At 32.2% G+C, this 24,903-nt stretch overlaps 1 protein-coding gene across 4 annotated transcripts in view; it reads right to left on the bottom strand.

The window, feature by feature from the left end:
• LOC142333674 (uncharacterized) overlaps positions 1 to 24,903 on the bottom strand; it is a 434,117-nt gene that overhangs the window by 152,838 nt on the left and 256,376 nt on the right. For all 4 annotated transcript variants that reach the window (XM_075381088.1, XM_075381087.1, XM_075381086.1 and 1 more), the window contains exon 3: positions 19,956 to 19,997. The gene's annotated coding sequence lies outside the window, so the exon portion shown is untranslated. The remainder of the gene's footprint in view (positions 1 to 19,955; positions 19,998 to 24,903) is intronic.

A 24,903-nucleotide genomic window follows, 5' to 3' on the forward strand; every position in this document is an offset into this window, starting at 1 on the left:
CATCTTTTAGATTAGCTTTATTTTATTTTATTTATTTATTAAAAAAAAAATTCCGGGCGATGATAACGCACAGACGTTTTTGCCCCCCCCTCAAAAAAAAAACTCGGTACCTGGTGCGTTAAGCCTCGAAGCTACACCACTCTGCCGATCGTATAAAAACAATTTGTTCTATATAAGTTGTAAAATTTCATTAGTTTAGTTAGTGCCGGCCGTCGCCGCTAGTACCGCCACACCCCGCGCGAACTAAATACGGTATGTGCGTGCGCATTACTTAGAATCATTGAATAAAGTAAACGAAAAAATATTGTATTTACATAAAATGATTTCAACGGAAACATCAATTTTGATCATACTTGAATCCATTTTAACTAGTTTCGGCGTGATGTCTGTACGTAGGTATGTATGTATCTCGCATAACTCAAAAACGATTAGCCGTAGGATGTTAAAATGTTCGGTGTAGGACTGCTGTAATATCTAGTTGTGCACCTCCCCTTTTTACTGCAATCGAGTGGACCAAAAGTGTCGAAAAAAGCCCAAAATTCAAAAAACATTTGGATTTTGACTTTTCTAATTGCTGTGAAGTAAGCCCTCAACTGAGAGCTTTTCAACGATATATCATAAGTGGTACTTATTTTCATCGGTTTCAGAGTTATAGAAAAATAAAATTTTAATTAATGAAACATTTGGTCTTACAAGGGGAAGGTACATTACATTGGTTCAAATTCGACTTTTATCTCCTTTCTTTTTTAATTTAAATATATTGATTTATTAATAATTATTATTCCGCGATTGTAAAAAGTTTTTACAATAAATAATTATTCAATAACAACAATTAAAAAAAAATCAGAAGTTATTAGTGAAATACGATTTGATGTACTTTTAAAAATGTGTATACGTAATTTAACAGGCATTATTACGTACGTGTATTTGTAATAGATTTGGTGAAACATCTGATTATTTAATATTAATTGAAAATTAAAATTTAGAATCGTATTAGTTTTGGATTCTCTAATTTAATATCTGTTTAATTTTATCTACATTAAAGTTAACTACAGAGCGACTGAAAAATAGACTCTCATAAAAACAAAATATACACTGAGGCATATATGACCGGTCTTTAATAAATTGTAAAAAATTCTTATCTTTTAGTTCATTACTCCTGTTCAACTAATTATTTGTATAAATATCTGATGTTAAAAAAAATAATACTTCAGCATTTGTGTAGGTGTTCAATTTATTAATGAATTGGAGGATCGCATCTCACTTTCAAATAAAATAAGTTTAAATGAAGTTCAGCAAAACTGTGTATATGTAATTTACTAGGCGTACAAGGAAGTCATGTGGTGTCCACGTCAGATTTTTTGTTTCTACTTCAGTATAGGAATTATTATAGAAGTTAAATAATAACCCCGTACCACGTGATTATTATTATAATACAATATAATTTTAATTCCACTACAAGAACTGATTGTAAATACGCAAATTCTGGAAAAAAACTTTTACATCGGTGAGAATTTCAAAATGGCCGTTATTTTAATTTTTAAATCATCAATAACTTCATAAATATTAGTACGATGAAATTAATAATTAAGTTAGTTAAAATTCTATAATTCAAATCAAGTGGATTTAGAAGTGGGAGATATCAAAATTATTTCTAAATTATTTCTTTGTATCTTGAAAACCTGTCGAACCAGAAATTTGAAATACGGGAAAGAAAATTGTCTATATACAGAGTCCTACGAAGGAACGGAGAAAATTTTAGGACATGTTTTATATAAACATAGGTCTGGTAATGAATTGTTTTCGAGTTACGGCTAGCGAAAGATTTCGCTGAAATTTCAGTTCTTCTAATAAAAATAAGCCCTACTGTAATTTTTGGGACAAAATTAAGTAATAAATTAGGCGGTTTCATATGTAATTTGAGCTGAGAAACAGGATATAACAGGTCCGAGAACTGTAACTCCAGTACTTTTTAAGATATCCGACGTATAACACAACATTTGATTTCGAAAAACAACTTTTTTGTAGGTTTCTAGTGTAATAGCTTTGTTAAATGATTAATAAATGAGAAAGATTTGCTAATAAACTTGCAGAGAATTTAATTCTGAGAAAATTAATGTAAATATGACCGATAAAAAGCACATAAAAACTTTAAAAAACGCTTTTTTATTGAAGCAAAACAGACGAAAAATAAGCAGAAAATCGTATTATTCTTTCTGTAACCGATAAACATTGTACAGAATACAGCAAAACAAAAAAGAAAAATACATGAAATGATAGATGGTTACAGAATAACAAATATCAGTTACAATAATTGTTCGAAATTCCCTCCTTCAGAATGTACACAGCACTCTGACCAACGAAAAATTTTTCCGTTGGCTTTCCGTATCATCTCAGGATCGTTTCGTATAAATTCAATAGCATCCTGTTTCAGGTAGATTTCATAAAAAAGCTACGTATTGTAACGGGTACCGTGATTCAACTTCCAGAAAATTTCGACATATCTTTGCGTTTCACATCCCACAGACCCCAAAACCACCGTCTGTTCAAAAGTTTATACATATCTATATATTTCACTTTCTTGTGGACACGATAACTGCCATAATTTTGCGCCAATCACTTTCAAATTAATATAAAAAAAATATATAACGACCCAAACTCTCGTTTGAATTCATTAATGGACAAAATCGGACCAGAGGGATGGAAATGGGGGGGTTTTTTGAAAAACAAAATATCATTATAACTTTATTATTACGTAAAATATCGAATTCGTTTAAGGTTTAATATTTTAGCAAATAACATAAGTTTTGATAAAACTAATATTTATGGAGATAAACATGGCCGCCATTTTGTAATTTGCGAAGGTATTTAAGTCCTGATTTTTTGCTAATTTTAATAATATTAATATGATTCGTCCACCCGAACTTAAGATATAAACTTCTATATATTTTTTTTTGTCTTCAGTCATTTGACTGGTTTGATGCAGCTATCAAATATTCCCTATCAAGTGCTAGTGGTTTCATTTCGGTATACCCCCTACATCCCTAACAATTTGTTTTACGTATTCCAAACGTTGCCTGCATACACAAGTTTTTCCTTCTACCTGTCCCTCCAATATTAAAGCGACTACTTGAGTGGTCCATCTACATTATTTCTACTACATTTCATTACTTTCGTTTTGTTCTTGTTTATTTTCATGCGGTAGTTCTTGCGTAGGACTTCATCCATGCTGTTCATCGTTTCTTCTAAATCCCTTTTACTCTCTGCTAGAATTACTATATAATCAGCAAATCGTAGCATCTTTATCTTTTCACCTTGTACTGTTAATGCGGATCTAAATTGTTCTTTAACATCATTAATTGCTAGTTCAATTTAAAGATTAAAAAGTAAGGGGGATAGGGAACACCCTTGTCGGACTCCTTTCTTATTACAGCTTTTATTATGTTCTTCGATTATTACTGTTGCGGTTTGGTTCCTGTAAATGTTAGCAATTGTTCTTCTATTTTTGTATTTGAACCCTAATTTTTTCATTTGCTGCACATTTTATTCCAGTCTACGTTATCGAATGCCTTTTCTAGGTCTATAAATGCCAAGTATGTCGGTTTGTTTTTTTTAACCTTCCTTCTACTATTAATCTGAGTCCTAAAATTGCTTCCCTTATCCCTATACATTTCCTGAAACCAAATTGGTCGTTTCCTAAGAATTCTCTCACATTCCTCTCAACTCGTCTGTACAGAATTCTAGTTAAGATTTTTCATACACGGCTAGTTAAGCTAATCGTTCTGTATTCTTTACGTTTATCTGCTCGTACTTTCTTTGTTATCATGACTATAACACTTTTTTTGAAGTCTAATGGAACTTTCCCCTTTTCCATTAATATTACACACCGGTGTGTATAATCTATCAATCGGTTCGTCATCTGCACTGCACAGTAATTCTACAGGTATTCCGTCTACTCCAGGAGCCTTTCTGCCATTCAAATCTTTTAATGCTCTCTTAAATTCAGATGTTAGTATTGTTTCTCCCATTTCATCCTCTTCAACTTCCTCTTCTTCCTCTATAACACCATTTTCTAATTCATTTCCTCCGTATAACTCTTCAATATATTCCACCCACCTATCGACTTTACCTTTCGTATTATAAATCGGTGAACCATCTTTGTTTAACATTTTATTGGAATTTAATTTATGTACCCCAAAATTTTCCTTAACTTTCCTGTATGCTCCATCTATTTTACCAATGTTCATTTCTCTTTCCACTTCTGAACAAACTTTTATATAAAAATAACAAAATGGCGGACAGTTGGAGAACGAAAGAGAAATTGCCATTTTTCCTAAGCATATTTTTTATTTAGTTTTACAAATAGAATCCGAAAAAGTATAGCCAGCCCGCAATGTAAAAAACACCTTGTATATTTTATCGAGATGAAATATATATAAAAAAACCCTTCTGAGTTATGCCAAGAAACATCGGTAAAAATTTGGTTGCGATTGATCGAGTAGTTTTTTGTTTATCCCGAACAAACAAAACTGCTCTCCTCTTTATATAATAATATAGATTTACACTAAAGAAACTTTAATATGAAATACTGTGTTGAAATTCACTTGGCAAAAATGTGTTTATAAAATTTGTATATAGATAGCGTTCGTTACGAAAAATCTACAAAAAAATGAGACCACTATTAGTGAGTGATTACATTAACAGTAAGGCTTCCGGCCGTTACAGGTTTCAGGGTTATTCAGCCTTTATAATCAATTTATGGAACGCACTTCTAAATATTTATCGTTTTATTTTACACAACTACGAGAAAAAATACGAAATTGAAAATCATAATCAATATTCATACACGGTTAAATATATATATTAAAAAATTTATCCAGAATCAGCTAATTTATCATTACTGGAAAGAACACTTGAATGAAATTTAAAGTAAGAGATAGATCAGCTCGAAACGTAAAAAAAACGCTATCAATTACTGATAATGTATTAAAATATCGATTAATCGATATTTCAACATCTATCGATTCATCATGTTAAAAACTGAGTAGAAGTTTACTGTTAAAAAACGGGTAAATATTATATATACGTCCACGTTAAATTATATTATATTGTGACGTATTGCTTATTCATAAATATTAATAAAATGTATAAAAAAGATAATAATTCAAAATTAAATTTCCAAATAAATATTGACATTTTATAATGCAGTATAATTTTTTAGTTTATATTTAATATACATTAAGTAATTTAAACGCAATATATTATAAAGTATTTTAAATTAAAAAAAAAAAAAATTAAAGGGTGTTATAATTTTTAAATGATTCGTTAAATTATAATAATTTAAAATTTAATCAGTAGGTTTATTTTTGAACTTTGAGAAATTTTGGCTTTTTTCTATATAAGATTTTTATTACCTAGACAAAAATTTTACGTGAAAATTTAAAAACTAATTTCTATTTAAAGGTTTTTCGAATTTTTTCAAAAATGTTTTTTTAATTACCTTCCCGTTTATGATATACAGAGGATATCATAAATCATCATATGTAATTTATAACTTTGTGCCAATTGTGAGAAAAATATTACTATATATGATACTAATTTACAAATGAATTAGAAAATGGTGTTATAGAGGAAGAAGAGGAAGTTGAGGAGGATGAAATGGGAGAAACAATACTGAGATCTGAATTTAAGAGAGCATTAAAAGATTTAAATTGCAGAAAGGCTTCTGGAATAGACGGAATACCTGTAGAATTACTGCGCAGTGCAGGTGAGGAAGCGATTGATAGATTATACAAACTGGTGTGTAATATTTATGAAAATGGGGAATTTCCATCAGACTTCAAAAAAAGTGTTATAGTTATGATACCAAAGAAAGCAGGGGCAGGTAAATGTGAAGAATACAGAACAATTAGTTTAACTAGTCATGCATCAAAAATCTTAACTAGAATTTTATACAGAAGAATTGAGAGGAGAGTGGAAGAAGTGTTAGGAGAAGACCGATTTGGTTTCAGGAAAAGTATAGGGACAAGGGAAGCAATTTTAGGCCTCAGATTAATAGTAGAAGGAATATTAAAGAAAAACAAACCAACATACTTGGCGTTTATAGACCTAGAAAAGGCTTTCGATAACGTAGACTGGAATAAAATGTTCAGCATTTTAAAAAAATTAGGGTTCAAATACAGAGATAGAAGAACAATTGCTAACATGTACAGGAACCAAACAGCAACAGTAACAATTGAAGAACATAAAAAAGAAGCCCTAATAAGAAAGGGAGTCCGACAAGGATGTTCCCTATCTCCGTTACTTTTTAATCTTTACATGGAACTAGCAGTTAATGATGTTAAAGAACAATTTCGATTCGGAGTAACAGTACAAGGTGAAAAGATAAAGATGCTACGATTTGCTGATGATATAGTAATTCTAGCCGAGAGTAAAAAGGATTTAGAAGAAACAATGAACGGCATAGATGCAGTCCTACGCAAGAACTATCGCATGAAAATAAACAAGAACAAAACAAAAGTAATGAAATGTAGTAGAAATAACAAAGATGGACCGCTGAATGTGAAAATAGGAGGAGAAAAGATTATGGAGGTAGAAGAATTTTGTTATTTGGGAAGTAAAATTACTAAAGATGGACGAAGCAGGAGCGATATAAAATGCCGAATAGCACAAGCTAAACGAGCCTTCAGTAAGAAATATAATTTGTTTACATCAAAAATTAATTTAAATGTCAGGAAAAGATTTTTGAAAGTGTATGTTTGGAGTGTCGCTTTATATGGAAGTGAAACTTGGACGATCGGAGTATGTGAGAAGAAAAGATTAGAAGCTTTTGAAATGCGGTGCTATAGGAGAATGTTAAAAATCAGACGGGTGGATAAAGTGACAAATGAAGAGGTATTGCGGCAAATAGATGAAGAAAGAAGCATTTGGAAAAATATAGTTAAAAGAAGAGACAGACTTATAGGCCACATACTAAGGCATCCTGGAATAGTCGCTTTAATATTGGAAGGACAGGTAGAAGGGAAAAATTGTGTAGGCAGGCCACGTTTAGAGTATGTAAAACAAATTGTTGGGGATGTAGGATGTAGAGGGTATACTGAAATGAAACGACTAGCACTAGATAGGGAATCTTGGAGAGCTCCATCAAACCAGTCAAATGACTGAAGACAAAAAAAAAAAAATTTACAATACGACAATTAACAAAAAATAAAAACAATTAATATATTTAATGGAATTGAAAGTAGTGGATGACGTGAAAAGTGACACAAAATTACATCAATTTTCTGCCTAACTCGACTGTTTGATAACCGATTTAAAAAAATAAAATTCCATTTTGTTTAAAATAAAAATATATAAATGATAAAAAAACATTGCTGTAACGTATGTGGTGATTTGAAAGTTATAGCTATTTTGTTAGGCAAAAACTCCAAATGGGATGAGCCCTTAGTTGAACTCAACAAAATATTTTTACTCCCTCTCCATATCCAGTAAGCTACGACTAATTAAAAACTTTGTAAAACCAACGAAGAAGGATAGTCCCGAATTTTTTTACATCAGCCAGAAATTTCCGAACGTAAATGAAGGAAAAATTAAAAAAGGAATGATTTGTCGGTCCTCAAATAAAAGAGTCGGTCAAACATGATGATGTATTTAACTCGATGTTAAATAAAATGTAGAAAGTCCATTTGAAGTGTTTCATTTAAAGTCGTTTGCAAAAATTTTCTCGGCAAACAAAAATCCGACAATTACCACGATATAGTAAATCAACTTCTTACTTCATACAGAGCTACGGGATGTAATATGTCTGAAAATACTTTCTCTCCACTCATATCTGGCTATTTTCCCGGACAAACTCAGAGACGTAAGTGTCGAACACGGTGAACGTTTCCGCTAAAACATTTCGATGGATAGCCGCTATAAAGGGAAACGGAATACTAGCACGCTAGACGATTACAGTTGGACGTTAATTACGGATGTTCCCGAGGCTATTTATAAAGGAAAATTATCAGCGAAATCATTCTAACACAGGTATGGCCATGCAAATTATACATTTTACAGATTTTAACTGTATTTTCCTTCAATTTTTTTTGAAGCGTAATATATTTAAAACTAAGGGTGATAGAAAAATTGTATTTACAGATCTGTAACGTACGCAAAAAAGTAATTCAAGAAATGGATCACACTTAGAGAAACATTAAACATTTTTTTTTGTCTATCAATGTTATTTATTACATAAAACAATTTATGTAAGCGTAAAGTTCATTTCTGAAACTTTCAAAATTAAATTATTTTTCCAATACACATAAATTTCTACGATTGAATTTCTGGCTTTATATGTTATTTTATTTGAAATACTTTTCTAACTTATTCTTTACTTGATGCAGAAAAATATTGTTTTTAACTTTTATTCCCTTAATACAATATGCGAGCTGAAAGTTTGTCCCTCACCGACTGCTACGTGTAGTGTACTAGTCTGTTGTGTTATATATACAAACGAGTCAAGTTATTAGTAATCGAATGACGTCATCTGGTCAGATACTACAACAAACCCCGCTCACGTAAGCCAGCCGAAAGTTCGGTTGACAAAAAATGGGACAAAACTTTAGCTTATTTAGTGTACAAATATAAAAAAAAGGAAAAATAAATTTGAATGGTTTTTGTAATTTTTAATGGGGAATGAAGTTTTTTTTTAGAAAAGAATCCATTTTAGAGCTAAAAATCTGTGTGATAAAAATTGAAAAAAAAAAAAAATTGTTCAACAATTTTAAAAGATGATACTACCGAGATATTTTAACACTAGTTGCTTGAGGATGCAATGCACATCCCTCGTCGGAGGGAGTCCCATCTGCTGGCAGTGACCTAAATTGTAAGAGGTTGGTTGGTCAAACAAAGTTGGGAAGCCTTTTTTTACTCGCGCTGTCATCATCATCATTACCCCTCGGCCAGGTTCAGGCCGGGCCGGGATCGCCCCGTACTAGTGGGTAATTATTCGTTCTTCTTTATCCTGCCTTTCCGTAAAACCGGTTGTAAATAATTTACAAATCGTAAATCTTGAATTGTCCCGTCACCCTGAAAACGGCGGCATAAGGAAAGGTGCAGGCCTGAGTCACAGTGGTGAGTTGAAATTTGATGCTTGTGAGTAGGGTTTACTAGTTAATCGGACGTATGTAGTGAACGAACTCTGAAAATCAGTACGTTTCTGACTGCGAAATAGCGAGAGCTTTGGAAACGAAAATTCGGGTTTTCTTATTGTAAACCTTTCTGTTCGTCGGTGGAATGCAACATATAATGGAGAAACGGGAAGAAAATTAAAATTAAAATATAATGAACGCACGAGATCTTTTAAAGATTAAAAACAAGATTGTAATTATGCGACGCATTTATTAAAAGAAGGACATACCGCGATCGAAATGGAAGAATCTACGAAATTAATTCACAAATCTGTTTAAGGAAGAAAGATGAACATTTTTGAATATCTAAAAATGTTTAAATTAAAAGTAACAATAAAACGGTCATAAATGAACAGATCAACGATCAACCGGATGTCCATTTCAAGACCCATCTATTTATTGAAAATAGGAAATGGATAAATAAAATTAAAAGATAAATATAACTGTTAGTAACAAATAAACAAGAAGAAGGCCAGATAAGGAATGACGTCAAATATAGGGAGGGGCGTTGACTAAACCCTGCATAAAGATTAACAGAAATTTAGAAGTACAAGTACAATAAATTTTAACAATGGAGTTATTAAAATGTAAACAGTACTCAACATAGAAATCACAGTATTCTTAGCAGAAAATTTGTTAAAAATATTATCTTAATAACAACAAGGTAATGAAAATGTTACCTCGTTTTTAGGCGGCCATAACGAAAGAAGAAGAAGAAAAAGAAATGCGTTTCTAATAATCCTGTTTTTCTAAATAAATTTTCGGTTATATTTTTATGTACGAGGTGTCTTATGTACGAGAATTTTGAAATTTCGCGGTTTGTATTAGTCCGATTCTCGGGATTTTTTCGTTGTTGTATTGGTAAACATGTATGAAAAGTATTTGTTCAATTTTATCCATATTGGATGATTAGTCTGTTGTCAGCTGTCAAAAGGATAACACGTATTTTGGTACGATCGGCGATTTTTTATTTATATAAATAATGGGTCAGAGAATTTTTATTAAATTTTGCTATTAGAATGGAATAAAGTGTAGCGATGTTTTAAAAATGTTAAATATTGCTTTTGGCGAGTCCGCTATGAGTAAAGAAAGGGTTTACGAGTGGTATAAGCGTTTCCAAGAAGGTCCTGAAGACGTTGAAGATGACCGGCGCCCCGGACGCCCTAGAATATCATTAACCGATGAAAACGTGGAAAATGTGAAAGAAATTATTATAAATGATCGCCGAATCAGAATCAAAGAAATCGTTGATGATGTTGGGATATCAATTGATTCATGCCATGAAATTTTTTTCGGATGTTTTGGGTACGAATCGTGTGAATTTGTTCCAAAATTGTTGAATTTCCAACAAAAACAGCGGCGAATGGAAGTTGATCAGGAGTCGTTAAATGAAGTCAACAGTGATGTAGAACTACTGAAACGTTTCATAACAGGAGATGAAACACGGATTTACATTTTTACATTTTACTAAGAATCAATCGTCGCAGTGGAGCTATTCTGGATCACCAAGACCGAAAAAAGCTCGATCAGTTCGGTCAAATGTAAGGCTATGCTCACTTTTTTTCTTTCTTTTTCCTGTTTAGCCTCCGGTAACTACCGTTTAGATAATTCTTCAGAGGATGAATAAGGATGAGTGTGAATAAAGTGTAGTCTTGTACATTCTCAGTTCGACCGTTCCTGAGATGTGTGGTTAATTGAAACTCAACTACCAAAGAACACCGGTATCCACGATCTAGTATTCAAATCCGTGTAAAAATAACTGGCTTTACTAGGACTTGAACGCTGTAACTCTCGACTTCCAAATCAGCTGATTTGGGAAGACGCGTTAACCACTAGACCAACCCGGTGGGTTAAGGTTATGCTCATTGTGTTTTTCGATTGTAACGGCTTACTGCATCATGAGTATTATCTATAAGTTCAACGCCGTTTGCATAAAACAATTCGAAAAAAATTCCCGGATTTGTGGCAAAACAGTTCGTGGCTTTTGCACGACGATAATGCGCCTGGTCACACTTCATTGCTTTTTGTCAATTTTTAATCAAAAACAACATTATAATTATACCCAGCCACCATATTCGCCAGACACGGCTCCGTATGAGTTTTTTCTATTCCAAAAAATACAGAGAACCTTAAAGGGCCGTCGTTTTACAAGTACAGATGAGATTAAAAACGAATAGCTGAAAGAGCTAAACACTATTCCAAAGATCGAGTTCCAAAAGTATTTCAGGGATTGGAAAAAGCGCCGACATAAATGTACAATACATAATGTAAATGTACAATGTACAATAGTCCCCGTTAGGTAACGGGGACTATTTTGAAGGGGATAACATTAATGTATACGAACAAATAAAACTATTTCCAAAAAAAATTCTTGTTACTTTTTGAACACACGTTTTATAACGTTATAATCAATATTACTTTGTGCATAAATCAACAGATAAGTTTTTAGTACATAAAGTTTTATAAATTCAGAAAATTTAAGCGGAGTAAGTAGTTTACTAAGCAATATTTTGATACTGATTTATGTGAATTCAATGAAATTTTATTAAAATCGCTATTTACGGTTATACGGTAGTTTATGAACAACTCAATCTGTATTCACAATGCAAACACCTCTTTATATATATATGTATATATAAATCATCTTCTGGCTAAGTTAGGTAAAATAACTTATTAGTCTACAAGACACGTTCTAATGTCTTCATTCATCGAGGTTTCTCTTTCATTCTATTCTCTCTCTACTTATATTGAGAGATTACCTTTTTTATAACGCTTTCAAACATTTTTTTTTACATATATATATATATATATTATATTGAACATCACAATTATCTATTTCGTATTAGTTAATCTTCATTTACTGTTTTTTTTATTTATTTTTTTTCGTTACTTATAGATTCAAATATATATATCTTACCTACATCAACCCTCTTGTTTTTTAAAAAAAAGATCCTACCACGTAAATTTTCTTTTTTATCGCCCCCAATTTTTGTTTCAAACCTCATTTCATTTCATCAGCTATTAACTTATATATAAAATAAAAATAAAAATAATTTTTTTTTTTTGGTTTTTATTAACATTTCAATGGACAATTTTGGTTTCGTCGATTGCAGTCAAAAGGGGAGCAGCACAACTAGATGTTACAACAGTTCAAATCCAAAATTTCAACATTGAACCACACTAATCGTTTTTGAGTTATACGAGATACGTACATACAGACGTCACGCCGAAACTAGTCAAAATGGATTCAGGGACGGTCAAAATTGATATTTCCGTTCAGATCTTAAAATCGAAAATTTTCGCGATCAAAATACTTTACTTCGTACAAGAAATTAAAAAAGATCCTGCCAAATAAATCTTTTTTTTTTATCTTCCCCAATTTTTATTTCAAATTTTCATTATATTAGGTAATAACTCATATGTAATCTAACAAATAAAAATATTTTTTTTTTAGTTTTTGTAACATTTTGACAAAAAAGTAATGTTAAAAGAATTTCTTTAATGAGCGAAAAACCAAAAATCATTTATGCATATTTAAAGAAAATAAGTTTCAATATTCTCTTTTGGAGTATTACAAAATTCTGACCTGAATATTTACAATATATATATATATATAAAACTGTGAAAAGCCACAATATAATTTTTGGGACCCAAATTACGGATAAATAAAATAAAATATATACCAGAACTATATTTGTGGCAATTTTTTAAAAATCTGGGTTAAATGACAAAATTGAAAATTGGGGTCAAAGATACAGTATATAATGTTTTGCGTAATATAAGGCAATGTTATATAATAGCATACAACCACCGGGTTGATCTAGTGGTGAACGCGTCTTTCTAAATCAGGTGATTTGGAAGCCGAGAGTTCCAGCGTTCAAGTCCTTTTAAAGGCAGTTTTATTCTCATACGGATATGAATACTATATCGGAGATATCGGTGTTGTTTGGTGGTTGCGTTTCAATTAACCACGCATCTCAGGAATGGTCGACCTGAAACTTTCCAAGAATACACTTCACTTACACTCATACATATCATCCTCTGAAGTAAAACCTGATGGTGATTACCGGAGGCTAAACAGGAAAAAGAAAAAAAATACAATACGGATAACGTTTTACGGAAGCAGATACCGCTTTCTTTCAATTTCTTTCCAAATCAGTGGGGTATTGGAGGTATTTGCAGAAAAATTATAAATATAATCTTTTTTTTTTACTTCCGTAACCACCGTTAGATATTGCATCAAAGGATGAGATGAATGATAAATGTAGCGTATGAAAATGCCATGCCTTACCGGGATTCGAACTCGGGACCTCCGGATGAAAGGCCGAGACGCTACCACGCTACCACTAGGCTATAAATATGATCTAACCAAATTTAACCTACGCTCTCTAGTGTAGGTTACTGAGCGTAGGTTAAGTTTTTTATATTTATATTAATAAGCAATAATGGTTATATTGGACCTCTCTTGGATACATTTGGAAGACCCATGTTTGAATAGAATTGACGAGTAGATATAAAAAAAACATCTGACGTGGACACCACATGACTTTACCTGTACGTCTATTAAATTACATATACACATTTTTAGTTCCTTGTACGAAGTAAATTAAGTATTGTGATCGCGAAATATTTCTGTTTTCAAATTTCAACGGAAATATCCATTTTGACCATCCCTGAATTCATGTTGACTAGCTTCGACGTGACGTCTCTACATATATATATCGCCGCATAACTCAAAAACGATTAGCCATAGAATGTTGAAATTTTGGATTTAGGACTGTAGTAACATCTAGTTGTGCACTTCCCCTTTTGATTGTAACCGACTGGACGAAAACAGTTCAAAAAAGACAATTTTGCGAATAGTATTAATATTTTTCAAATATTATTTCACCGCTGTGAGGAAGAATATAAATACATACGAGTACATATACGCTAAATACATTATACTTACTTTTGATCGTCGTATAATAATAAAAAATTGATGTGGGCACCACATGATTTCCTTGTACGCCTATTAAATTTACATACGAGTGCACACATTTTATTTCATTAATAACTTTTATTATTACTGAATTATTGTTTATTGTAAAACTTTTTTTACAATCAGATGTTAATAATTATAAATAAATCAATATATTTAATTAAAAATTAAATAAACAAATAATAAAAGAAAATGAAGTTGGATTTGAACCGTCTTCCCCCTTTTTTTTTTTTGTCTTCATTCATGTGACTGGTTGATGCAGCTCTCCAAGATTCCCTATCTAGTGCTAGTCGTTTCATTTCAGTATACCCTCTAAATCCTACATCCCTAACAATTTTTTTTACATATTCCAAACGTAGCCTGCTACCTGTCCTTTCCCTTCTACCTGTCCTTCCAATATTAAAGCGACTATTCCAGGATGCCTTAATATGTGGCCTATAAGTCTGTCTCTTTTTTTAACTATATTTTTCAAAATGCTTCTTTCTTCATCTATTTGCCGTAATACCTCTTCATTTGTCACTTTATCCACCCGTCTGATTTTTAACATTCTCCTATAGCACCGCATTTCAAAAGCTTCTAATCTTTTCTTCTCAGATACTCCGATCGTCCAAGTTTCGCTTCCATATAAAGCGACACTCCAAACATACACTTTCAAAAAACTTTTCCTGACATTTAAATTAATTTTTGATGAAAACAAATTATATTTCTTACTGAAGGCTCGTTTAGCTTGTGCTATTTGGCATATTATATCGCTCCTGCTTCGTCCATCTTTAGTAATTCTACCTCCCAAATAACAAAATTCTTCTACCTCCATAATCTTTTCTCCTCCTATTTTCACATTCAGCGGTCCATCTTTGTTATTTCTACTACATTTCATTACTTTTGTTTTGTTCGTGTTTATTTTCACGCGATAGTTCTTGCGCAGGACTTCATCTATGCCGTTCGTTGTTTCTTCTAAATCCTATTTACTCTCAGCTAGAATTACTATATCATCAGCCTTGTAATATCATGTAATATCATTCCATTGTAAGATCCAAATAGTTCATTAAAATTTTATTTCGCTATAGCAGTGGAACCGATGAAAATAAGTACCACTTACGATATATCGTTGAAAAGCTATCAATCAGGGCTTATTACTGCAGTTAAGAAAAAGTCCAAAATTCAAAAAAATTGGATTTTGGTCCAGTTGATTGCAATGAAAGGTGAAGGTGCACAACTAGATGTTACAACAGTCCTAAATCCAAAATTTCAATATCCTACGGCTAATCGTTTTTAACTTATGTGAGATATGTACGTACATAGAGACGTCATACCGAAACTAGTCAAAATGGATTCAGGGATGGTCAAAATGGATTTTCGTTGAAATATGAAAACCGAAATATTTGGCGATCAGAATACTTCCTTTCCTTCGTACAAGGAAGTAAAAATAGAAATGAATAATCCAAGATTGATTGTTAGTATGGGAAATTTGTCCTTTTTCGGTAAAAATGTTATTTAATTATTGTTATATAATGAGAATTTTATTTTTATTTTATTTTTTTAAAGTAGTACTCGTTATCAAAAAAATTCAATAACACAAACTGGAGTGAATATATTTTCTAAAAATATTTTTATTTTTCAAAGCTCTAAATTAATTGTACTTAAAACAAATGTTTTTAATTTTTACAAATTTATAACATTTTTCTGTAAATTTTGTTCTGTTTTATTTTTAATGAAAGTGTATTTTATTTCTTATTTTCATAGACTTTCTTATAATAATTTTCTCAGAGTAAATTCTTTACAAGTTTTTTAATAAAATTTATACTTTTATTACTCGTTTAACAAAGTTATTAATTCATGTTTTTAAAAAAACGTGTTTTTCATCACGGAATATTTCTGTTTTACATAGGACATTATAGCGACTACGGAAGATATAATTCTGGAACCTGTTTTATTCGATTTTTCAGTTCAAAATCATAAGAAATCATCAATTTTCCTCCTTATTTAAAGCCTTAAAATTTACAGTATGCCCTCATTTCACCGAAATCCTGACGAAATTCTTCGGTAGCCGTTAACTCAATAACAAAGAGTTTTCGGACATATTAACTTTCTTCCTTATTTCTAGTTCAGTTTCAAAATTATTTCCTTTCCTCCTGAATCATTCTGTATTTACACAAATAAATATGACTTTTTTTTTAATTTTAAATTTTCACCTCTATATTTTAGACTGTTATTCGTAAAACGGAATCGAAGTACAGTCAATGGTTTCGTAAAATGGAGCCTAGAATTAAAATAAATCAATAATCTAGAGTAATCATCGGCTATTGTTTGAAAACAATAAATACTTTTTTGCTTTTAGAAACGTTACTTTTTTCCTGTAATACTACATTCACTTTATTCATTGTTTTGTTCTTTCCCCTCCTCCTTATATTCATATTTCACGGCGATAAAACAGTATATTTCATACGATTATTAAAAACAAATTTTCAATCGGTAAACTTATATAAGTGAGCGATAAATTTTATTTTAATCTGTTATAAAAAAAAGAAGTTATTTCGCATTGTAATTTTGTGAAATTACTTTTTATATACGGCAATATTCATCTTAAAGAAAAGTGCGTGTCTAATGCAACTCGTCTCAACCGTAAAAAATAAACGTTACTATAAATTTTCTGATTTTTATTACCCCATTTTTTATACTTTCATAGAAAACGTCAAAATCTATTCACGTTAAAATATTTTAGAGATTGCATTTTATTAATTTTCGAGCAAACTGAGTTTAAATAACTAATCTTATTTGATTAGAATCATCTACTTTTTGTTTATTTAATAACGCATTTCATTCCCTAGATAGGGTTTTTACCTTATAATCAGATAATCCGTGCTCCATTAATGGGAGTTTTAATAATCGGAATCGATTTGTTTAAGTTTAAACAGAATGTATTATGACGTTCTGCAGGATTTTCATAACCTATTCTACTTGTGATAATAATGGAAAATTTCCTCATAAATATATTTCCTAAAATGCTATGTTTGCGAGTTACGGCTAGTGAAAGATTTCGCTTGGATTTCAGCTACTCCGGTGAAAAAAGGTTTTAGGATGTTAATTAATGGGACAGAATTAGTGATTTTTTACGTTTGTTGACCTGAATAATCTATAAAAAATGGTCTCAGAATCGTATTTGCAGAAGTTTTCGATAAATCTGGGGTGAAAACCAATAAATTGTTTTACATATTCCAAACGTTGCGTGCCTGCACAATTTTTTCCTTCTACCTGTCCCTCCAGACTATTCCAGGATGCCTTAATATGTGGCCTATAAATCTGTCTCTTATTTTAACTATATTTTTCCAAATGCATCTTTCTTCATCTATTTGCCGCAACACCTCTTCATTTGTCACTTTATCCACCCATCTGATTTTAACATTCTCCTATAGCACCGCATTTCAAAAGCTTCTAATCTTTTCTTCTCAGATACTCCGATCGTCCAAGTTTCACTTCTATATAAAGATACGCTCCAAACACATACTTTCAAAAATCGTACAGTTACATTTTTCAAAGAATAGCGTCTCAGGACTTATTTTACCATCCTTATTAGTTGCATATCGTCCAAAAACTGCAATCAAACGATCACATAATGCACCGTTAATTCTGTAAAATAATGGTCGTAAAGAGAAAAGAGGAAAATTATTCTTAACAAACTTTCTTCTTCTTTTTCCTGTTAAGCCTCCGGTAATTACCTTACAGATAATACTTCATAGGATGATATGTATGAGTGTAGTCTTGTACCTTCTCACTTCGACCGTTCCTAAGATGTATGGTTAATTGAAACCCAACCACCAAAGAACACCGGTATCCACGACCTAGTATTAATAAATCCGTGTAAAAAACTGACTTTACCAGGACTTGAACGGTGGAACTCTCGACTTCCAGGTCAGCTGATTTGGTAAGACGCGTTCACCACTAGACCAACCCGGTGGGTTACTGTGGATATCGACTGAAACCTGTTTTCATCTTAACGGATTTGTTAAAAAGTTGTAATACTTTACTGGAATTGGTTATTTATATTTATATAGTGGAAAAATAATCATATATAAAATAATCTGATGACTTCCTTGTAGGCTTATTAATTTGCACACACATTTAAAAAAAATGAAAATTACATAAAATTTTATTTCATAGTAACTTCGAATGTTTATTCATACTTTCTTTTTTTATTGTTATTATTGAGTTATTATTTATCGTAAAAATGTTTTTACAATCGTTTAATATTTATTAATAAATCAATAATATTAAATTTAAAAAAAAGGAGATGAAGTCTGATTCAAACAGATGTCCCTTTCCCTTGTAAAATGCAAATATATCATTAATTAGAATTTAATTTGGCTATAACTTTGGAACCGATGAAAATAAGTACCAGTTATGATATACCGTTGAAAAGCTCTCAATGACGGCTTATTACTGAAGTTAAGAAAAAGTCCAAAGTCCAAATTTTTGGGATTTTGCCGATATTGAAGGCTAAAAAGAAAAAAAGATTATATTTATAATTTTATTTAATTTCTTATTTCAATATAGAGTTTCAGTGGCGCCATCTAAGAACTAACTAACTAATTAATTATTGGTGGACGGGCTATTTAGCGTTGTGGGCATACAATGGATTTTGACCGTTAATACTTATACAGCAGACTGTAATATGAGGCGATAATTATTTAATATTACGAAAAATTAATATACGGCAATATTTATAGTTGTGTACTTGGATATGTCAGAATTCCGGTGAGCAGAAATCACTATTTGATGAGAAAAACATTCCCGGCGTAACCACACAATACTCCTAGCATAACCGCTTTAATTTTGGGCAAGTTACTGCTGTTGGCTTCTGCGAATCCTGCTTTCATTGCAAAGACTTGCAGACGTCGTACCGTTACAGAAAATCGTATAACACGCGAAAAGATGCGTTTTTGAGCACAAAATCAACAAACCACATAGACCGCCGTAAATAACAATCTTAAATTTTAATGGTGATTAGACAGATTCATTAGACGTGAATACAGCAGAGCATGTGGTGTTTCTTGCCCTGGATGGCGCGACTTAAGAGTAGTGTTCGAAGAACAGAGTGTGCGAGGCCGACAATATAATCGAGGTGATGCTCAGCAATAGCGACAAATGGGAATATGTCTCGACTACGATCGCAAAAATGATAGGAGAGAAGGCCGATGAGGAGAGGCGACGACAGGCTGAACAGTTGCGGATATATAGAGACGAGGAGTTCGATGACGGGTGATGAAGAGAGGCCAGCTTTTGCGGGCGGGCGGCGGGGGCTCCTCGGAGTCGTCGGTCGTCGATCGCCCCCTGGGGACGCTTTCCGATCATCTAGATTCGGATAACCGAGTGACCGGGTGATCATGCACGGGCTGTGTACATACCATATGGCTTAGATCCGGCCCCTGAATGATAAGAGGGGGAGGTTTATTAGCGGGTGAGAGACCCGCACTGCCAACAGTGCGAGCCTGACGGTGGCTAGCAGGGCTTTTTCCTCCCCAATACGGAAAAAAAATCTGACATTTTGCAAGACATGACGTCATGCGCTCTTATTGGTGTTTTATGTCGGGTGACCAACGGGTGTTATTTTTCTTATTTATTTCTTGAAAATATAAAATAATCTTAAATTAATTAACAAATTACGTTCATTTTCAATATTTTTAGATTAAGACCAATTGTAGAAAACAAAATTCTATCAGGTTTTCCCTTATTGTCATCTAGCCTATTTGATGATGTGACTATAAAAAAAAATATATATATATGTACATATAATAAATTTTTTTTACCTTTTTTCAATCTTCTTACTGCATTTGAATCCAACTTAAGACCTGGAAAAAAAATTAATAATTTAATAATTTTCGACAATTAACAATTTAAATTTTTCCGGAGGATATATCTAGAAATGATCTAGAAATAAAAGATTTAGAAAATTAATCAGAAAAGCTACATTAATAGAGGCGATCGTGTCAAAAATGGGGTATCGGGATTTTTTTAAAATCTTTACGTTTTCGGGATGTCAGGAATGGTCAAACTGATATTGTACAAGACTACACTTCATTTACATTCATACATACAAAACATCCTCATTCATCCTCTGAAGTAATACTTGAAGGTTAATTCCCGGAGGCTAAACAGGAAAAATTAAGATAATAACATGGACGCACTATTCCATCGATTATTTAAATGTTTTCTCTCTTCAAATGCCAAAAAAAAATAATTTTTTAAATCGGCTGATAGTATTGCCATTCTATAAAATGAATTATTTCAAACAAATTTACCTAAAATTAATTTTTATTACTACTTAAAGGTGTCTAATGAATTCTTTTTCTTTAATCTTCTTTCTACTATAAATCTCGGCGTTAAAATTGCTTCCCTTGTCCTTACAGTTTTCCTGAAATCAAATTGGTTTTATCCTAACGTTTCTTCCACTCTACTCTCAATTCTTTTGTACAGAATCCAAGTTAAGGCCTTTGACGCGCGAGTAGTTAAGCTAATAATCTAGTAGAAATAATGTAGATGGACCACTGAATATAAAAATAGAAAGAGAAAACATTATGGAGGTAGAAGAATTCTGTTATTTGGGAAGTAGAATTACTAAAGAAGGACGAAGCAGGAGCGATATAAAATGCCGAATAGCACAGGCGAAACTAGCTTTGAGTCAGAAATATCATTTGCTTACATAAAAAATTAATTTAAACGTCAGGAAAAGATTTTTGAAAGTATATGTGTGGAGCGTAACTTTATATAGAAGTGAAACTTGGACGATCGGAGTACCCGAGTAGAAAAGATTAGAAGCTTTTAAATGCGGTGCAATAGAAGAATGTTAAAGATCAGATGGTGGGTAAAGTGACAAATGAATAGGTGTTGCGGCAAATCGATGAAGAAAGAACCGTTTGGAAAATTATAGCTAAAAGAACAGGCAGACTTATAAGTCTGCCTCTTCTTTTAGCTATATGTGGACTATAGTCCACATCTTGGAATAGTCGCTTTACTGGAGGGACAGATGGATGGAGAAAATTGTGTAGGCAGGCAACGTTTGGAGTATATAAAACAGATTGTTAGGTATGTAGGATGTATACCGGGTATACCGAAATGAAACGACTAGCACTAGATAAGGAATCTTGGAGAGCTGCATGAAACCAGTCAAATGACTGAAAACAAAATAAAATTAATAGTTTCATTTGATTTTTTACGATTTTTTCAGGCTTGGTTATTTAGTTCTACTAGTCTAGGTAGCGCTATGGATCTAGAAGGCAAAATATTGTAATTGGTAAAATTTGGGCATATGCGGTTTTCACCGGATCCTCACGTTTTGACATCTAAAGAACCCCAAATACCGGATGGAAATTTTCATGAGGCTAATAATAATGTTCGCGCGCGCGTGTGTGTGAGAGTATGAGTGCGTGCGTGTGCGCGCGAGTGTGAGTGTGTATGTGTGCTTGCGTGTGCGCGCGTGCGAGTGCGCGTCTGTCCAGTGTTTGCCTCTAATGACCTTATATTTCCAGAACTACTGAATCGATTTTGAGCAAACTTGGTCAGATTATTTGTATGTATCGGAGGTTGATGCCATTAAATTTTCAACTTAAAAGGTCAAGGGCCCAACTCAAAAGGTGAGGCTGTAAAGCAAGGTCACCCTCAGTTTCTCGAGATACTTAATGGAAGTCATATTTTTCTTAGTTATATTTCTTAACAATTAAAAAATAAAAATACGCACAAAAAGAAAATTATTTGCAAAATCGTACCACCACCCCAAAAAATGATATAAACTACTGGTATGTTGTGACGTCATAGGTGAGCGGTAGAAATAGATAAATGAATAAAAATTAAAGGTAAAAACGTAACTCGATCTGGCCGGGTTTCGAAATCGATCGCTTGGTTTTCCCAAGCGTCACTGGCAAGCGGGTTGGCGGGGAGGAGCACAGCGGAGATGTGCCAAAACTGGCGCTCTCGCTCATTTCCATTAAGTAAAGCTCACGACTTAGATGTGATAGCGCGGCGATTCGTGTGTTTTTGTTTCGAGTTTGTCGAGATAAATCGATTTAAGCAGTAATAAGTGTATTTTGTTTTGGACGATATTTATGTGTAAAAAATTAAAGTAAACGTGTAAAAAATATAAAAATTCAATAAGTCAGCCTCAGCCCGTGCAAAAGCCAGCGGGAATTATAAATTACGCTATCGTTGGAAAGGGGAGATTATAGGTCACGTAAAGGTAACCCGATATCCGGTGCCGGGCAAGCGAGACTGCTACGAGAGCGTCGAAAAGCTGGCACGGCGCGCTCAGCGAACGACCCGATGACGCGAGCACCTCTACTGCTGTTGTACTCAAACTAATGAATATAACGAGTGAATAAAACACCCAAACATCTGTCAAAGACTTCCCCGGACTGATGCATATCATCAGTCGAATTGATGCTATGCAGGACCATCGGTGTGGAGTGGGGGTAACGTTTAAATTAACTTTTTTTCGTAATTAATTAACGTTTGTTAGTTTTAAAGTTTTACGTTAAACCATCGTCCGTGCGCCCCGACTCAGCCCCACCAATTATTTTATTTATTTTCATCAGTAGAACGTACTTAAAGTTTTTAACATTGGTCATTAATCACTGTATAGCCATTGCTTTATATTAATTTGTGCCTCAACAGTATCTGTCCTACAATTTCTTTAAACTTACGATTTAAATTAAGCAAATGTAGTAGAAGGGCTACCATTCAAAGTTGATTTCTATGAAAGTAATGATGTTCGCTATACATCTACCTTCTTCTTTACTTGGTGTACAAAATATGATCGACAAATTTTTGGGTTTAATACACTGAGATGCAACCGTATTTGATCCGATGAACAGGGCAATAGGAAATCATTTCAATTTACACCTTCCTTAGTAATTCTGGCATGTGATGCTTATTATTCTTAAAAATAACAGTTTTATTATAGGTTATTACTTACTATTAGTATCAGCTGGCTTTCAACCGTTACAATTATGAGATCTTACGTATGTCCATTATTTAATTTTTTTTATGTATAGCAATCAGCCACTTTGCGACCGTAAATCAAATCTTACATAATATTGAATTATTTGTTAAATTAAGAGAGGGGTATTTCCATTTGCATTTCCGAATGCAATTACTTGTTAGAAACTGGTTGCTATAAAATTTTCTATTTAAAGCTATGCTGAAATTAATTTACATTTGTTAATTAGTTATCATAACTTTATCTGAGTGTTTCACGCATCGGTTCTCTCTACTTTGTAACGATCTGCGTACATCTCTTTTAAAACTCGCTTTCATTCCCGCACATTTTTCCTCTCTCTTCCACTACCTTATTCAGGTTATCTGATGCTACGTTAGAGTGTCAATCCCTGTTTGAAAATTATATCTTTATTTTACATAATTTTAGATCGTCGTTCATTATACCACTGCATTATTTTTCTCTTGAATTTTCTTATTAAAACACATTACGTTGAAATATTATATATTTTTTCTGATAATTTATCCAGTTTTTTTGTTTTTTTAAAATTAATTTACCGTACTACCTTTCGAAGCTTTTACATGGGAATATGAAATATAAATTTGTAGCGTATGAAAAATGCCTCACCAGGCAGGATTCGAACCGAAAACCTACGGATAAAAGGCCATCACGCTATCACTCTGCCACGGAAATCGGCAGTTTGTTTTTAATTCTCTCCAGCAAGTGTATAATTAAACCCAATTATACACAGGTTGTTTAACAAAGAAAGAAAAAGAATTTCAAAAATAACCTAAAAGTAAAAATAAAGTATAATAATGGGTTCGAAAAAGCTTAGTTTTTAAGTTATAATTTGGGAAAACTTCCTCCCCCCTCCCTTATTTCCGTTTCAACGGTTAACATAAACCCATATTAAAAATTTTTGAATTTAAATTAAGTTGTAAATTTCATGATTTCGTAAGATTTTTGTGTTGAAAATTTAAATAAAATATATTTTTGAACTAATTTTAACAAATTTATAAAATCTGATGTGGACATCACATGACTTCCTGGTACGCCTGTTAAATTACATTTACACTTTTTTTAAAATGAAAAGTACAAAAAATTTTATTTCATTAAAAACTTCTGATATTTTTTCATATATTCTTTTTTGTTATAATTGAATTATCTATCGTAAAATTTTTTTACAATCAGAGGTTAATAATTATTAATAAATAAATATATTTAAATTAAAAAAAATTAAAAAAAAAAAAAATGAAGTGTAATTCGAATCGATGTGCCTTCCCCTTGTAAGAGCTAAGTATTTCATTAATTAAAATTTTATTTCGCTATAACTCTGAAACCGATGAAAATAAGTACCACTTTGATATATTGTTGAAAAGCTCTCGACGACGACTAATTACTGCAGTTAAGAAAAAATCCAAAGTTCAAATCTTTTTGGATTTTGTGCTTTTTTGTGAAGTAGATTGGAATGAAAAGGGGTGGTGCACAACTAGATGTTACAACAGTTCTAAATCCAAAATTTTAACATCTTACGGCAAATAATTTTTGAGTTATGCGAGATACATACGTACGGACGTCACACCGAAACTAATTAAAATGGATTCAGGCGTGGTGAAAATGTATATTTCCGTTGAAATCTGAAAACCGTAATTTTTTGCGATCACAGTACGTCCTTTACTTCGTAAAAGGAATTAAAATTTAGTATCAAGAATTTTCAAGAAGTTGAAATTATACGAAATAGTCTTATCTATTAAGAAAAGCTGCCCAAG

The sequence above is a fragment of the Lycorma delicatula genome, chromosome 13, assembly GCF_047948215.1.
Source record: "Lycorma delicatula isolate Av1 chromosome 13, ASM4794821v1, whole genome shotgun sequence".
Taxonomy (NCBI): Eukaryota; Metazoa; Arthropoda; class Insecta; order Hemiptera; family Fulgoridae; genus Lycorma; species Lycorma delicatula.